General features: G+C 36.7%; 1 protein-coding gene across 3 annotated transcripts in view; it reads right to left on the minus strand.

The window, feature by feature from the left end:
* LOC105231652 (putative leucine-rich repeat-containing protein DDB_G0290503) overlaps positions 1-16,379 on the minus strand; it is a 134,888-nt gene extending 118,509 nt beyond the window's left edge. The window contains exon 1 of one of the 3 annotated variants that reach the window (XM_049449532.1): positions 15,659-16,379. The gene's annotated coding sequence lies outside the window, so the exon portion shown is untranslated. Of the gene's footprint in view, positions 1-11,000; positions 12,039-15,658 lie in introns of those variants that run through there. The other 2 variants (XM_049449531.1, XM_049449533.1) reach the window with 2 other exon arrangements.
* Positions 16,380-18,156: the final 1,777 nt, after the last annotated feature.

The raw sequence follows: 18,156 nt of genomic DNA on the forward strand, positions 1-18,156 counted from the left end.
CGGTAAAGTAATATAAACCAGATCAGTTTGATTATCTTCAGTTGTTCCAGACGCATTTTTTGCTCATCCATTATTATATTATATACTTGTATGTACATTTACTGCTTATTGATTAGCTTATCGCTTTATATATTCGCATTTATTTAACTCTCGAACTTTTGCTATCAATATTTTAATAAATAAAAATAAATCGCACATAATCTTACTTAAGTATATAAAAGATTTCATTAAAATTCCGCATCTTCTCTAAAAGCTCATTGAACATCTAAGCGAATTTAATAAAACATAGTCAACAAAATTTTTAACGAATTTCTATGGAAGTAAGAAATTGCACAGATTTATTCGCAGTCTCGAATACAGGTACGAGTGTAATTAATATAATATAAAATGTATGTTTTTAGGATCACAAAAATATTATTCATAAGCAGAACTGTAAAAATGTGATTTTCCCTGTCCAATCCGTTGTTGATCGAGACGTTTGAGCTAATCAGCTTCTGTGTGTAAAACTTTAAACGACTTTTCCCCGAAACTGCATTTTTTGAACCAATCGACAATGGTATTGGGAAACTATCAGGAAAATTTCAGTAATCGATGTATCCTTTCTTGTAGAACATCCGTCCAGTAGTCATTATAAACAATTTAATCGCTAAAGTAATCTGTTAATCTACAGTGTTTACCAATATGGATGACGTGATACTGATAACTCGTGGCGGCTCTGTTTGTTTTCAGATTTGTGTTAAATTTATTTCGCAAAACGCGGCCCCACAATACTCCGTCTGAGCACGCTATTCACCACATAATAGAAAAATTCGAAATTGATTATAATCTTCTCGATAGTGTGCCACCTTCCCGTCAAAGAAACCCCGTAGTGAAGGAAATACCGCTGGTCGTTCAGGCCAGTGTTGAGGCTAATCCGAATCAGTCAGTTCAACGTCGTTCTGTGCATTTGGGTCTCTCTTCTACTACAACGCTACGAATTTTCTGGTTGGATCTGGCTCTACATATAAGATTAAAGATAAGATAAGAACTGAAGCCGATAGACCAATTGAAGCGCTGTTGCTTTGTTGATTGGAAGCCAACGAAGATTTTCATCGAAAAATTATCTTTTCAGATAAGCCCCTTCGTTATTGGTGGGAGTCAAATTCTCTTGTGGTTCCGAAAATGCAATGACAACACCAAAAATCGATCGTTTGGTGAAGATTGTGGTGGGGCCTTATTTATTTGAAAATGAGACAGAAAATGACGTTGCATCAATAACGAGGGTTATAACACGATCTTGACCGATCGGAATTCGATGAAATCAACGTGCACGATCTATATTTTCAAGGATACGGTACAACGCCTCATGTTTGACGTCTGAACATGGACACATTATGTCTAGATCATGCGATTTAATTCCCCTACATTCTTTTAACTGGGTGTATGTTAAATCAAACATGGTTGCGGCAATCAACCAGTAAGTTCAAAGACTACAAGTTCAAATTTCCAGCCGAAATTCTGCTGCTGCTTAAGTCGGTACACCTCAGTGAACGTGGCGATTTTTACAAAGGATAAAAATATCAAACAAAGAATTTGTCTCAAACAGTTTTATCAAAAACCCAAGCTTACGAGTGGTACAAAGTCTTCAAAGACGGTCGAGATATCGTTGAAGATATGCCTCGTTCAGGTGGACCTTCGACCTCTTCAAGTGATGAAAATATTCAAAAAGTGAAGGATAGGGTGCTTGAAAATCGGCAGACAAGTGTTAGAGAGATGGCAAGAGAGCAGCTCAACATCTCTCGCGAGTCCGTTCGAATGATTTTGGAGGAAATTTTGGGTATGAAACGCATTCCTACTCGACTCGTCCGCCAAAAACTAATTTTTTTTCAATAAGAGTACCGTACACTGGTCTCTTTTGGCATTATAATTGCCCATGAGACATGGGTTTATGAGTTTGACCTACAAATATGTCAACAATCATCGAAATGAAGGAAAAAAATAAGCCCAAACCACGCCAAAGCCGCTCAAAAATCAAAGCGATACCTATTGGTTTTTCGATATTCGTGGTTTGGTGCATCATGAATTTATTCCAGAGGAACAGATGGTCAATATATGGCCGTATTGAGATGTTTGCGTGAGAATATCCATCGAAAACGGCCGAAATTGTGGAAAAACAATTCATGAATTTTACACTATGATAATGCACGATCGCATCGAGCCACGATTGTTACCGAATTAAAAGCCAAAACCGCAATGACTACCATCAATCAACCACCGTATTACCAGATTTGGCTCCGTGTGATTTTTTCTTACTCTCCAAACTGAAATTGCCACTCCATGGAACTCGGTTTCAGTCGATCCAAGAGAAAAAACAAAATTCGCTAAAAAAATCAAGGAGATAAAACAAAAGCTAAAGGTGCTAAAAAGTGCTTATGAAACGTGTTTCGAGGACTGGAAAATCGTTGGCATAAGTGTTTTCCATCTGCTGGGGATAACTTTGAAGGCAACAAAATAAATATTAATGAGTAAATAAATATTTTGCGTTTTATTTACAATTTCTGGAAACTTTTGTACTTGAAAGAAGCCTTGACTTATACCAATTATTTAAATATTTATTTTTTTTGGATATGGTAGAAATATTTTGATGCAAATAAGTCAACATTTCGTCTACTTTAAGCACGATTACAAATGAAAATTGTGTTTATTTTAGTGATGAATTGATATTTTTTTCAGCCAGATTACCTATTACGCCAACCTAATCAGCCGAGTTGAGGTCGAAAGTTTCACAATATGAGATTTTTGTTTATTATAAAAATTTATAGGTATAGCCTTTCTATGTACATATTTTTTACAAACAGAACTTCATTAATCCGATAAAAAAATATTATTGCATATGTAAGTATATAAATTTCCGTGGTGTAGTCTTTATACACAGATATATATCTTTTAACGCCAGTATTTGTAGTTTTTCAAGGTTCTCAAGAGACTTAACGTTTCAAAATTAATAGTAAATATAAGCGGAAGATCTAAACATAAAAGACTTTTATACAGAGGGGAAAGCAATTCAAACTGCGTGGAAAAATAAATAAACAAAATGTAAATTCACTTACATAACAAGGGATTTGTAGCTGTAGGTGCAAGAATGTGGTACATTGCGGGGAAATGTTGTGTTTCAAAAAGGCTTGTTTCGAAATCTCTTACTGAAAACTCATTAATTAACGTTTTTCAACAGCCTAAGCAGACAATTGCCGAGTTGTTGCCAAAGGGCAAAATTTTTGTGTTTTGGAAAAATTACAAAAATTACGACAAGCCATAAACAATTGGCATTTAATTGGTTTGGTGGAGAACATGGATGAGTTTTAAGCGAGAAAGGCAAACATATTTTCGATTATTTACCATCACCATTATGGCTGTTGACGGCTAATGCATGTAGCCGAAAGTAAAACTATAAACAGATGCTTATAAAATCAAAATCTTTGGGGGGAAGTAGAACAAGCGCTGCTACATTTTTGGATATTTCGAAAATACAATTTTCAAACAGAGACTCCCGCTTGACGCTTACGTTTTTGACAGAACGACTTCCTTGGGGAGTGTGAGTGCGGCTATATTTCTATATACAAATATACATATGTACATATGTCTGTATATATGTACATATGGTACGTATGCAGAACTTGCTGCTTGACACTGACAGTCATAACTCAAGTATTTAACGCCTCGCAACACCAAATTCAACACGTAAATATTTGTTTTAAAAATAGACAATGCGCTGTGCAGAAGGGAAAGCAAATGACTTTTAAGAATCGAATCTTCGAATCTCGGAGATTGTTAGAAAACCACTAGCAAACACTTAAGCATCGTTGACCCAAATTTTCGCGCCTCCATAAAAATTTATAGCGCTATGCCAGTGACTTCAGCTACAAACACATGTAAGTGATTTTGTATGTGGTTGCAGTAGCCTTAGAGAGATGTTCAAATGAATTCACAATTATACATATGTATGTATGTTTGTACAAATGAGCGAATATCTATTCTAATCATCTTTGAATGCTGTATGATTCTTTTATTTTGTTAAATTTTCTGTCTTCAGATGTTGTCAGCTGCTCACAGCCAAATAAATTCACTTTCGCAGTGACGAGGCGACATGATCGGATCTTCAAGAGGCTGTGTAGAGACAGCGGCGTCTTCTATGTATGAATCATGAATTTATTCGCTGACACACATTTATATATTATTTAAATATGTGTTCATAAACATTTTACTGTTATGTGCCTATTGAAAATTGCTAATCCATATGTACGGTATGTGTGTACGCGTGTTGTATACTGCAAGATTTTTGGAGCACATTCGCCAGAAGCTCTCCTTCAACCCGTTAATGGAAATTATAATTATAATGATATGTATGTACGTTTTTATGTATGTATATATGTATCTACGGCTAGTTTGAAACCAAAAAACGTTAACTTGCATCGAAGCTATAATACCCTTCACACATTTAAAGATTCCATAAAATAACATAATTTTGGTCGATCACTTTGTATGGCAACTATATGCTATAGTCGCCGATCTGAACTATTTCTTCGAAAAGTGTACTCTTGCATTGGAAAATAACCTGTGCCAAATTTCGTGAAGATATCTCGTCAACTGCAAAAGTTTTCCATACAAGCGCTTGATGCCGATCGTTCAGTTTGTATGGCAGCTATATGCTATAGTAATTCGATATCAGCGATTCCGCCCAATAAGCAGTTTCTTAGAGAGAAAAGGACGTGTGGAAAATTTCAGATGGATATCTCAAAATTTGAGAGACTTGTTCGGGTATTCCCCATCACAGACGAACATCCTTAGAAAGTTTGACAACCAAGATGTTTCAACCTTAGTCTGAAGAAATCTGAACAGTGAAGAAGAAAGTGTGTAGGTGTGTAGACGTTTCCATCTCCTCTAATCTCAGCAACTTTGACCAGTTTCGTACTCCAAAATCTTTAGTCTCACCGCGTGAGCGCCAATGGAACAGAGTCCAGTTAGAAGTCCTATCATTACGGACATGTGAACTTTACTAAGAGTTAGCAGCAACACAAAACTTTGACGTTCCACTCTCGGCCAGAAGCTTTCGCAACCCAGCAACTGCTGGTTGTTGATCAACGCTTACTGAGCTCGCGCGAGTTCCACACATCCAGCGCCCGAGTGCACGAAGACAGGTAAACGCCTGCTCGTGCCCATCCTAATGGGATTTGGGTAAGGGTGGTCTTTCTAGCGAGCTCATCGGCTTTACAGTTTCCGACGATTCCGTTGTGGTCGGACACCCAGACAAGTTTAATTTGAAAGTAGTATGATGCTACAGCTAGTGAGGTAATGCAGTTCTTGACTAGCTTTGAGCTCACTGTCAGCGGCACAGTGGTCCACGTTATCAAGGTATTACTGCCAACGTTGGTGTTATACACATTGCAGTGCTGATGCTAATCGGTGTTACAAACTTCGTGGCAAACTTAGAATACCCTATTCAGGGTATATAAAGAAAGAAACGATATTTCGAAATATTTTTCAGTCAAACTTTTGATCAGCCAGCCATAAACTCTTAAAATGGTTCATATTGAACTCAGTTCGACTGGAATGTGTAGGTGTTGCATAGCGTCACAGACAACAACAACCTCATTACCGATATGTATATGAAGGCAAAACAAGTCAACTTAAGCTGTGAATAGTGACGGCGCCTGCTTTGTGAAGAAAATGTGCGGGCACAAGCTCCGCTCCAAAAAATTAAAATATGCTTTCAAGCCTACATCACTCTGAGTTATCAGCATGACAATCACTGTGAGATATTGCTAAAACTTAGTATTATATTATATATGAATTATGCTTTTCGTATTTACCTACACATTTTCGGAGTCTCAATTGTTTTGTGTCGTCATACTTGCTTGTTGTGCCCAAATAAGGCGTTCGATCTTTCGTTAATGAAGCATTTTGCATATTCAATTAATTTTTCCTACGCTTCGCAACAGCATTCAATATGGTTTGGTAATTTGGGGAAGCTCAAATGCTGACAAAGCGTTTGTATATACATATATACATATGTACCACAGACATAGAAGCTTCAGCGACTGAGTAAATGTTCAATATGTCGAAAACTAATGCTGAGTCTGGCGAAAAACATGAACGCAAACTTCTGAACTCGCGACGTTTGTCAAATGAACATATTTTGTATGGCAAAGGCAGAAATTTGAGTAAATGAAAATTGAAACTAATTGACCTTATTCGAAGCGCCAGCGTTGTAATGTCAACCGAACTGGCGAATTCACTAAATTTGTTCGGTTCACACCATCAGCTAAATTATTAAATATAAATACAAATATTTGTACTTATATGCAATTAAAAATATAATTAAAAGCATATGAACATACATAGATCTATAGTAACGGGTGATTTTTTTGAGGTTAGGATTTTCATGCATTAGTATTTGACAGATCACGTGGGATTTCAGACATGGTGTCAAAGAGAAAGATGCTCAGTATGCTTTGACATTTCATCATGAATAGACTTACTAACGAGCAACGCTTGCAAATCATTGAATTTTATTACCAAAATCAGTGTTCGGTTCGAAATGTGTTTCGCGCTTTTTTATCGACAAATTTTGTTCAGCGATGAGGCTCATTTCTGGTTGAATGGCTACGTAAATAAGCAAAATTGCCGCATTTGGGGTGAAGAGCAACCAGAAGCCGTTCAAGAACTGCCCATGCATCCCGAAAAATGCACTGTTTGGTGTGGTTTGTACGCTGGTGGAATCATTGGACCGTATTTTTTCAAAGATGCTGTTGGACGCAACGTTACGGTGAATGGCGATCGCTATCGTTCGATGCTAACAAACTTTTTGTTGCCAAAAATGGAAGAACTGAACTTGGTTGACATGTGGTTTCAACAAGATGGCGCTACATGCCACACAGCTCGCGATTCTATGGCCATTTTGAGGGAAAACTTCGGACAACAATTCATCTCAAGAAATGGACCCGTAAGTTGGCCACCAAGATCATGCGATTTAACGCCTTTAGACTATTTTTTGTGGGGCTACGTCAAGTCTAAAGTCTACAGAAATAAGCCAGCAACTATTCCAGCTTTGGAAGACAACATTTCCGAAGAAATTCGGGCTATTCCGGCCGAAATGCTCGAAAAAGTTGCCCAAAATTGGACTTTCCGAATGGACCACCTAAGACGCAGCCGCGGTCAACATTTAAATGAAATTATCTTCAAAAAGTAAATGTCATGAACCAATCTAACGTTTCAAATAAAGAACCGATGAGATTTTGCAAATTTTATGCGTTTTTTTTTTAAAAAAAAGTTATCAAGCTCTTAAAAAATCACCCTTTATATACATATGTACGTGTATAATTAATATATTTTTCAAGAAAACTGTTGAATATTTGCATATAGTGAAATCGGCACTTTATCTAATCGTTTCGCCAGAAGAATTATCACACCATTTGTCTGCTGTATCGTCTCCAAGTGCCAGCAGCCATTAGCGCCTCCAATGCACGTCGCTGCATCCACAGTGTTTGTCTTTTGTCATTTCACACGCCGCTCTCATCGTTGCCTACTTGTAATCTTGCTACAATGCTGCAGATGTTGCACATGCGGATGCAAGACACTTAGCATTGTGCCGAAGCCCAAAGTGTTAGAAAATACTTTGAACAAATATACAAACGATGGTTTGAAAGTTTTAGTGGCACATTGGTTCGACTGCTGAAAAATTTGTTGACACAGTGCACCATAAATTGTACATAACGGATTTTTCAAAAATACGCTACAAAAGTAGACCGATAGGGACAGCAAACAACGCCATATTTTTCCCGCTCATTTGGCAATTCTCTTCAGTAAGGTTTGCCATTTCATCATGGAAAGATATACGATCCAACAACGAGTCGAAATTACCAAATTTACTACCGAAATTCGGAGTAAGTGGCCTCAACTTTAAAAGCGGATTTTTCTATAAGAGCGCGACAAAAGTTTTTCGAAATAAAAACAGTTTGAGATATCAATGGAATTTTATATTCCTATGAAAGTACATTCGTACATACTCCATAAGTCAACAAAATTAAAAAAAGTAAACGATGAAAAAATTACGATTTGCTGCGGTTTATGGACCGGCGGCGTCATTGGGAAGTACTTTTTCCGTGATGTTCAAGACTGGCACGTTACTGTGAATGGGAATCGCTACCGCTCAATAACAACTGAATATTTTGGCCCGAATTGGATGATATGGACTTGGGCAATATGTTGTTCCAACAGTACGGCGCCACAAGCCACACATCGAATGTCACAATCGATTCATTGAAAACCAAGTTTAGTGAACGTGAGCTTTTTGGTTGCTTGACTTAGCGTTGTTAGAGGATGCATCAAAGATGGACACCAGTAAAGACAATATGCCATTTTTTCCATTTGTTGGAAACCGTTAAAATTAAGCTGACTCCATAAAGACGCTGTCACATGAATTAACGCCAAACAACCCATGAATAGTATTTCCATCTGCGAATAACTGCTGAATCGCAACAATCGATCCTGGTTTCTGAAGCAGTTAGTTCCCGGTGAAGAAAGGTGAATAACATATGACAACGTTAATTGAAAACCGTCCTGGTTGAATCGCGATGAACCGGCTCAGGTGATGGATAAGTCAGGATTGACGTTTAAGAAGTTTTTGCTATGTGTGTGATGTGATGAATAGGGGATCATTTATATACTGTGAGCTGTCGTCCTGCGGCCACACTTTTAAAATAAAGGATTTCTTTTCACTATACATCTCTGGCTCGAAACCGATTTTAGACTTATAGGCTCTTAAGCAAAGTATTTCAGAATGATCCGTAGAACATTTTCCGGATAGTCGATTTTATACAAAAATTAATACACATATATGAACAAAAAATGGTAAGACTTTGTTCATAACTTAGTCTTCAACATCTATGTCGTCCCCAAGAGTTGTCGACCCATAATTCCGACCTTTTTTTACGAATAGCTTCGCGCAGACGACGTATAATACTTAAATAGTATGCCTCGCTGATAATTTGGCCGGTCGGTAGGAATTTGGGTGCACCACACCTTGATAATCGAAGAAAACTGTCAACATAACCTTTTATTCATGCTTCGACGTGGTTTTTTCGGCTTCGGCTCATCTTTACCAGGATATTCGGTCGATTGATAGTCTGTTTCCGTGTCGTAAGCATAGATACGAGACTAATCGCTAGTAATACTTTTCAATGACATCCTGATAGTCGGAAGGCTTTGTTTCACAGACGTTAACGCGACGCTAATTTTCGAAAAAAATTTGTGACTTTGGGACCAATTGTGCTTTCACTTTCCTTAGGCCAAAGTGATCTTTCAAAATGGTTTTCACTATTCCTTCCGATATTCCAACGATGCCAGTAAGATCTCCGACTGTTAATCGTCATGATGTATTGATAACAGTTGATTTTGATGTCCATCGTGGCCGTGGTTCAGTCTTCAATGCGTTCTCGATCTAATAATTTGTACCAATCGAAAACATTTTCTATCGACAAACAATTATCACTAAAGGCCTTTTCCAACATTCTAAACGTTTCGACACCAGAAATTTGATTCCGCACACAAAATTTAATGGAACTTTTCTGAAGAATACTTTTACTCATCGTAAAAATCGCCAAATGCACTTTTGGTACTTCAGAATGACAAGCCTATACTAAACAATAATGATTATTTTGATGTGACATTTGATACAGATATCACTGACAGTCATTCCTAGGTTGGAAAAAATATTTCGACGAAAGGATTTTCATGGGAAATTTAAATTAAAAAGTCTTACTATTTTTGCCCTTAGAAGTACCTATCATTTTTTGTCAATCAGAATAACAAGTGAAACTCATGAGGCATCAAAAAATGTTCATAAATTGTATATGTAGTCTGTATATAAAAGTTCTTGTCTTATTATAACCAAATTTTTTTGGGAAATCACTGATGCGAAGACTGTATTTGAAAAGTTTCATGATAGTAAAATATTTACAAATGAGTTAAAAAGCTTTACGAATAAACTAAAATGCTCCAGTAAATTGTTTATTGTTAAGATGGCTGCAGAGTGGTTTAACATAATCAGATCTTAGTTATTAGATGGAAATATGTTTAGGACAGAATTTTCTTGATTTTTCCATTTCTGTGTGACTAGTAGCTGCAAGCCTAGAAAGGCTTTACTTTCCATAATGAGCCTTCATACTCTTATATCATGTCTTTGGGTCGCCAAATTCCAACGATTAGTTATGAAAGCCGGTAAATATATGCTAATATATTAAAAAAAAAATAAATGAGGAAATGTCAGCAATTCGCGGAAAAACATCTTAGTACGCAAGTGTATGAATAATGCGTTGTATATGGTATACAAAAAAGATAATGGCCGTCCAGTGATTACAGTCATCGCCAAGCGTCAAAGGCGACGAGCTTTCAATAAATTTACAATTCACAGTTATGCGCGCAATCAGGCATATATTTGCCTATATGCATGGCTATTTAAATAAAAATAAAAGTAAAATAAATGAGGAAGAGCACAAAATATCTTCAACCAATTGTGCGATGGCGTGGGCGTATGAGTAATTTCAGTTTTATTAAGATCATAAACTGGCTCTCTTAAGCGATCATAACCTTCGGCACACTTCGTGCGCCATAAGCTGCGGGCGGGTTAGTGATTTTCGGCGTGTAACAAGTGCAGCGTATTCTAGTTCTTGTGACTGCACATGCATGAGATTGCATTAAATATGCCCCTTATGCCGCAAATGATTGCTCCTACTGTATGTTGAGCTGCATTTTCGCATTTTTTTTTAATAATAAATGTAAAATACTATATGTGACACTATGCGCAATGTGCAGAATGTGCAATGACATGATAGGGAGATTAATTCAATTGAATGCACTGAAAAAAATTAGTAGTCTCGATATATCTTGGTAGTCGAATAAGTCTTTTCGTATTTCTAATCAAATTTATAAAAAAGTAAAAAAAGGTGTCCATATGACTAGCATACCTACCAAAACTTTTTGAATCCTTGGGCTAATTATCGTTTTCAATGCAGCTCTACATTGCTCGAGCTTTTGCAATTCACTCACTCAATATATGGTTAAGGCACTGTATCAAGCTTCACTCTTTTTCTAGTTCTCGACCTCTTCTTGTAGTGCACCTTTAATCACTTCAAGTTAACGAGAAAATTTTTGTGAAATAACTCCTTCTTTGCCGTATCGCTTTGTATCGCTTATGTCGCTAAGTTCGCAATTATTTATTTTGGAAGCAATTGGTGCAGTATTTTTTACAGTGTACGAAGAATGATACGCGCGCAGGCGATTCTTCCAACTTTTTAATTCGTGTTAATAACGGAAGTGACGTCACTATATAAATTTACTCAATTAGTCGCAATGTTCTCAATATATATACTAACAGGATTCGAATTTCATAAGCATTTATGTGGATATATATATATATGTATATGTTGTGTGGCTTTCACTAATTAACTAAAGTTTAATTTTTTCAATATATACTTTATTTTGTTTGTGTGTCCTTTATATTACAGTTATTCGTTTACTACACTTGATAACTGTTTATTATAATTTTTATTCGAGCACTCATACATACATACTTATATTTTTAGGACCGTATTTACACTTTTCTTTGTAGCGGTGTTCGTGAGAATTTTGTGATTTACTCGTATATTGACTTTTACTACAAAAACCGTTAGGCGCAAATATATTAATTCGTTTAAAGGAAAAGACTTAATGTTACTGTGTTCGTTTAGCTTATTGAACTGCTCTTCAATTCGTTGCAATTTATTAACAATTTCAACTGTTTAACTAGGGATTAATTTTAGATTTTTGCTTTAGATTCGTCGTCTGTTCTTGCGCGTGAGATTCTCCGTAGCCTAGTCGTAAATTTTTGTCGATTTTCCTTTACTTAAAATAAAGCTAATGGCGGAAATGCTAACGATTTTTTTCGTAGAATTTTCCTTGGCCAATGTGAGATCTTTCGTTTCGGTCGGACACCGATTGACTAACGCAGCCGGTCGAGCTTTGCACGCTAGCTGCTTGGTGTCCGCAACTTTTCAGCGTCATCGCAAACGCTTTTGCTTGCCACCTTGTCCTCGCAGCGTTGCCCCGCGGCTCTACAGTCGACAGTCAACGAATGGTTGTTGCTTTCATTTTACTTTGCTAATTGCCAGCCGCACACGCAGCCGACGAGCGCGAAGCGTATGAAGCGATAAGCGAACCATTGAACGCAAAGCTCAAATAGTTGAAGTACTCACTATGCTTGGTGGATGGTTGTGTATGTATGTGTAGATAGACAGATATCTGTGTGCATATGTACGTTCTTACTATACAAAATCAAAGCTTTCTGGCATACCGCCGAAATTCTTACGCTTTTCTAGGCAAATGTTCTGAAATTTGCTCACGGCGTCGAGCAGTTGGTATATTCCCGATAATCACGAGCCCGGCGTTTGCTTCAATTGCAGTATTTGAACCATGTATTCAAGTATACAGTAAATATACAATAATAATGTATATATGTAAGTATATATGTATGTATGTTTTTTCATCGCAAATGAATTGTTTTATTGCTATTTTCCTCGCATTTCCATATTGACCACGACAAACGAAGTTGTCGTTCGTGCATTGGCCGAGCTTTACAGTGAAATTAATTTCGTTTTTGTTTGTTTACTTTCGTGGTTTTGACTTCCTTCGTGTTTTTGTTTTGTTTATTCTAATTTGAGGTGTGTTAACAACCATTTACAATATTCAGGCTCTTGTAGCATTATTTATGGTTTGCATTTCATACATCTCTTTTATTCGGAGAGCTGCTATAGCAATGTTCTCGAAGTTTTAAGGGGTTACGTCGGACTCACAGCTTCAAAAGATCGATTTTTTATTGTGACATATCATTTTATAACATCCTCTATAATATGTTCCTAACTGCTCATGTTGATCCTCCTAAAAGTTTTTGGGATACAGCCGAAAAGTTGGGCGCACGAAGTCTGCTTTGTAGTCAGTTAAAAAACAAGAGTGATTTCAAAGTTGATAGTCAGTTCTCTCTTTTTTTTACACATGTTTTCGAGATATACTTTCCCTGGTCTTGAACGAAGGAGTTTTTTTTTTCAAATATAACTAATTAAAAAAGATTAAAAAAACATTGAGAAATGTTCACCAAAAATTGGGATTTTTGTAAAAACATCTGTCAAAATCAACAATTTTCACTTTCTTTCTTCGTCAAATACCTAGTTTCTGATCTTAATGAAAATACGTATTTTTTTACTTCAGATGATCTTGTAATAAATTCTGCGGATGCACCTTTTTTCCAAGCACTGTCGGAAATGACATCGTAATGACCGAGCTTTGAATATTTTCCTTTGAAAAGTTTACAAAATCTTGTAAAGTATGTATCTTTAGAATAATAAAAGGTTTGAATAAAAATCCATGTAATCCCTTAAACCGCTTCCAAAGATTTAAATGACTTTTATAAGCAAACTCTTTGATATTAAACGAGTTTTGAACGTTTACGTTTGGGTAAACTCAATATGCTGGCCGAGAGGGGATAGAAATTCTTTGAAAATATGGGGCGACTAACGGACGGATTGTCGAGAAAACATAAAATCAATTGTGTTCATAAACTACGCCGCATCAATATGGTCTGCTGCATCCAGAAGAACGAAACTTCAGAAACTAAACATACAATATATCAGGTCATCACACGGAAAATTACGGGATGTCTCTGGACGTCGCCTGAAAGACACCTACAGTAGCGGACAAAAAAAAGTGGACACCTTAGAAATATGTGATTATTTGATTTTATTTAATATATAACGGAGTTAACAAATGCTTTCAGAGAAATCATCCTTGAAGTCACCAATTTTGAATTTAACTGTTTCCGAGAAATTAATTTCGTTTGATGACCACAGCTGATCTTATTGAATTTTTGCAGCCACTTTCACACTTAACCACTTTGCCGTTACACATTAGAATTGCTGATGTAGAAAGCTTGTTTGTAAAAAATGTTCTTACATAATTTTTTTAGTGCCGTATCGAAGATAGAAGATCGAAAACAGCATTTTCGGCACATTCTACTGTTTTACTAACAAAAGTGTAAAAATGCAATTTAAGCAGGAGGATGAATGAGTAAGGTATACGGAGAAGAGGTGTTGACCGAAAGCCAATTCCAAAATTGGTTTATAAATTTTGGGTTGGGCAATTTCGACCTTGAGGATGCACCACGTTCTGGAAGTACTCTTGAAGTCGATGTGGGCAATCGTCGAATGAGAAATCGAGAGATTCCTGAAATATTAAAATTGTATAAATTGTTCGCGGAAGTTCACAAGGACATTAAACGTCCAGGATTAGTTTCGAAGCTTGATAAACCATGTGTCATGAGTTCTTCTCATTTTCTTACAGTACGAAGTTTGTTGCAGCGCTTTACCAACATAGATTTGCTTATCAAACGACAAAGAAGTGATCTATTTTTGAGGGGCATTGTTACTGGCGACGAAAAGTAAGTTATTTGCAAGAAAACAAAGCGCAAGATATTATATTCTAAAAAGGATGAATTAGCTGAAGCCACTTCGAAGGCTGATAGTCACTAAAGAAGGTTATGTTGTCTGTTTGATGGGAGATCAAAGGAGTTCGTTTATTTTGAGATTTTGTCCAGCAATATTACGATTAATTCTGCAATGCACTTTGATCAGCTGGACAAATTGAGCGAGGCGTCAAACACTAGAAACCGAAATTGATCAATAGAAAAGGTATAGTATTTCACTAGGATGATGCGAGAACTCATACAAGTTTGACGACTTACCAAATACTTTTGCAGCTTGATTGGTTCAATATATTCTTACGATTTGACGCACCTTCGAACTTGTTACGGCCTCTACAAAATTGTTTGCAAGCGAGTAGCTTCGCATCGTATCAGGACGTTGAAAATCTCTTGAACCAGTTTTTTGCCTGAAAGGCCCAAACATTTTATGACCGAAGAATCAATCGTTTGCCCAAAAGATGGCAAAAGTTGTAGGATCAAAATGGAGAATATACATATAATAATTTGGTAAAATATTTTACACAATAAAAAAATCGTGTTTAAATTGCACTAAAAATAAACGAAATTACTTAGTGAACGATCCAATAGCTGCCAACATTTTGCGCACATAAAACGCAACAACAATTCGGAACAAACAAACAATTTACGCACAAAAGCTTTAAAATCATCTAAAAATCTAAGGCTGTTGCACCAACGCTGCGGTGTTGTTGGTAATTGAGAAAACACGGAACTGGGTTAAATGCCGGTGCAAACACAGAATTCAAAAAGAAAAGCAAAAGAAATATACTCGAGCGAGAACAGGAACGGAACTCCTATGGCGGACAGACGCTATGAAAATATGCAAAAACAAGTATTAGTGTGAGAATGCATACATATGTATGTATGTATATTTGTGCCAAAAGACGGACTAACAGGCGATGTCTGGCAAGTGTCTTCAAAACTCAAAACTTTATGCTAGAACTAGTCTTTTATTTTTTCACAAACTGCCAGTAGTACGGCGTTATTCTGACAAAATTTTTGTATATATAATGTTAGGAATAATATATCTTCAATTGCAACAGGAATTTAGCTTAAATCTAATTCTGGCTGTAAGCTAACATTAGCATACTTACTTACATAAACGCTTTCTGTCGTCGCTACTTTTGATGCAGAATTCCTGCTTATCTCGTTCACTTGTTGCTGGTTGGCAGTCTTTTTTCTCTCTCACACTGTTTTACAGGCACTCACGTTTTTACTCGCTTATCATGCGATAATTTTCAATATTTGTACCGTTATATAAACTACTTGCACCAGCATGGAATATGTTTATTTCGAACACAAATTGCACTGCTGCTTACTTTTCAAACACACCGTTTCATTCACGCATTTTCATTGTAAAAAAAATTGTATGCCCCAAAGGCTTTAATGTTCCCGACCTTACCGCTAAAGCACATTCGAAGCACTGAGACAACTTGTTCAAAAACTCAGCCAATTCAAAGCTTCATTTGGCACTTATCACTAAACCCTTAGGACGTATGGGTTGTGTGTGTTGCAGCCAATTTTAGCACGATTTCATTCAGTCTGCCTGATTTGTTGCAAATATATCTTTAAAACTATTTTAAGGATGATTTGCATAGCTCAAGTCCTTTGTTTTCTTTCTTTTGGTTGCATCTAAATTTCCAATTCAATATTACGGAATTAGATTTAGAATTTTAGTTATCTGAAATGCTGCAGTTTTTGTTTTATTTTTTTTTTTTACACTTGCAACTTTTTGCTTTTTCCCCTCCGTGCACTTTTCGCGTTTCTCGTTTCGTTTCTACTCATTCCCAATGACAACTGCCTCGTTCAAGTTGTGTGGGCAAACTGAAATCAAATTGAAGATGTCCATGTCCACTGTGTCATCTCCTCGTCCGCCGCTCTTCAATTCAACGCCGTGTATGTTATTCTGCTTCCCCAAACTGCGCTCCACAAAAAAATGCAACGCGTTCGAAATGAAAATATAAATGCGCGCACACACACGTACATACATACATACGTAATTATTTATACAAATTTCTTTCGAGCTATCAAAGGTGCGTTTGAATATGTGCTCCTTGCGTATGCGTTTGCTCTTCCGTCTCGTTTATTTGCTCGTAGAAGAAATTGTTGCAGCTAAAAATAGTGTTACGCATACGACATGTTGAACGCATTCGAGCGCAAGCAGCGTACGCTGGGTCTTGCTGTGAACCATAAACACATACGCACTGGCAGGCAAAGAAATACAGCAGCCCATTAAGGCCGCTGCTTCTGGCTCTTGTACTCATCGGCCACTTCAGTTCCACGAGAAAGAAAAACAAATACGAATACTTATTTTTTTTTATTTAAGTACTGCAATAAAATATTCTTAATGTAAATAATATTTCTCATACATTAAACATTCTTATTCAATAAATAATCACTTGTAAGGCAGAAAGTCATTTTTTTGTTATTTTTTTATGAAACATTTTGTTTTATATATAATTAAAAATAACAATGATTTACATAATTCAATGTACTTTAATAATCGATGATTAATTTTGAAAAACTTTAAGTTCTCTTCATCTCATAGTTGATCTCCAGGAAAGCCTCCGAAAAACGGTGGCAAATGGTAAGAAAGATTTTTCAGCTTAAAATTGTCTTAAATCTCGCCTAGGGCTAGTCAAAATTTTGATTTTTGACCCAAAAATATTAGTTTTTGTAAAAAATTTACACTTTCGATCAGTTTAAAAACTCAAATTTTTTATCAAAATTCTTATTACTTCGATCATTTCCTACTATTACACATATCTAAGCAGGACGTGTCAAATTTCTTCTTTATTGACGTAGAAACCGCTTACGCAGTTATAGCCAAGTTTACCACAGTGCGCCAGTCGTTTCTGCCTTTCACTATTTGGCGGCTATTTTTAGATTCCAACCGAAGCCAGGTCCTTCTTCACATAATCTCTCCAACGGAGTGGAGATCTTGTTCTTCCTCTGCTTGCACCGACGGGTACTGAATCGAAAACCTTTAAAGCAGAAGGGTTCTCTTCCATTCCGACAACATGACATAGCCAACGTAATCTCTGTCTCTTAATTCCATGAACTATGTCAATGAAGTGGTATATCTTATAGAGCTCATCGTTTCATTAACTGCGGTATTCGCCATTGCCAATGCGCAAAGAACCATAAATCCACCGCAGAACATTTCTCTCGAAATCTCGTAACGCCCACTCATCAGATGATATCATTGTTCATGCCTCTGCACCGTATAGCAGGTCAGGGATGAGGAGTGCCCTGTAGAATTTGGTCTTTGTTCGTCGAGAAAGGACTTAACATCTCAATTGCCTACTCAGTTCGAAATAACACCTTTTAGCAGAGTTATTCTGCGTGGGATTTAAAGGCTGATTTTGTTGTTAGTTGTTGGATACTAGTTCCAAAATAGACGAAATTATCTACGACTTCAAAGTTATGACCGTCAAAAGTGACGTGTGAGCTAAGTAGTGAATGCGATGACTGTTTGTTTGATCACAGGAGATATTTCGTCTTCTCCTCGTTCAGAACCAGACCTGTCCGCTTCGCTTCCACATGGAGTTTTTGGTGTAATTCAACTTACACTGCCGCATTAGCTTTGTGAGGAT

Source organism: Bactrocera dorsalis, chromosome 2, assembly GCF_023373825.1.
Source record: "Bactrocera dorsalis isolate Fly_Bdor chromosome 2, ASM2337382v1, whole genome shotgun sequence".
NCBI classification, from domain to species: domain Eukaryota; kingdom Metazoa; phylum Arthropoda; class Insecta; order Diptera; family Tephritidae; genus Bactrocera; species Bactrocera dorsalis.